Raw genomic sequence first — 911 nt, 5'->3', positions numbered from 1 at the left:
TTGTAGCTATAAAACGTTATTACTAACATTCCCAGAGCCTTTCGAGCAATAATTCAAAATTTTATTTTTTTTGCAATTTTTTCGGAACTTTTAGAGTGCCATGAAATTGGATGTTAGGTTAATTCCGTACGTCAAACCTATGGGACGAATTTTTCAAAAAATATTGCGGGTTGCATCGGCACCGAAGTCAATTCTTTCGTGTGGTTACTTCTACTAGGCCAAACGGTTTGACTAAAAGAATTGATATCATGACCTTCTCTGTGTTTGTTTGCGATCTTTTTATTGAGTTACATAACCTCAGGATAAGATATCTCGGGATTCACCACATAATACTTCCATTATATATTTTTCTTGACTTTGTTAAATATTTAAGGTTTGCGTTTTACATATTTGAGAATTACAACAATTCAGTAAAATGTGAAAAATGCAGCACTGCCGTTAAATTTGAAAAGAATATACAAAATAAACTAGTTGTTTTTTATTAAAAATGCACACCTTTAAAACGACGTCGTTAAATTGTTTTTTTTTTATTTTGCTTCAACTTATATAACGTGTTGCCCCATTCTTCCCTTCCATCATTCCTACCCAGTATGTACCCAATCCAGCATAAATTAAGCATTGCAGAAAATTGGTTAAAAATTCAAAATTACATAAGAAAACACAGTATGTTCCAAAATATATCGCAAGGTTATAACATCATCTTTCTTTGAATGTTATTTCATGTACCATACAAATCATATAAGCAACTTTTCAAAAGATACCAAATTTTTTATCAATAAAAACGAGTTTCCGTTCCAACAATTCATTTTTTATAAATAATAGCGGAAAAAATGATATATATAACCCCTTAATTAGAAAAGGCATTAACCAAATACGTTTTTTTAAATTAGTTACTCGTTCAATATGCATAC

This window comes from Ischnura elegans, unplaced genomic scaffold (assembly GCF_921293095.1).
Source record: "Ischnura elegans unplaced genomic scaffold, ioIscEleg1.1, whole genome shotgun sequence".
NCBI classification, from domain to species: domain Eukaryota; kingdom Metazoa; phylum Arthropoda; class Insecta; order Odonata; family Coenagrionidae; genus Ischnura; species Ischnura elegans.
The sequence above is the reverse complement of the archived record's forward strand: the minus strand, read 5'-3'. Positions refer to the sequence as shown.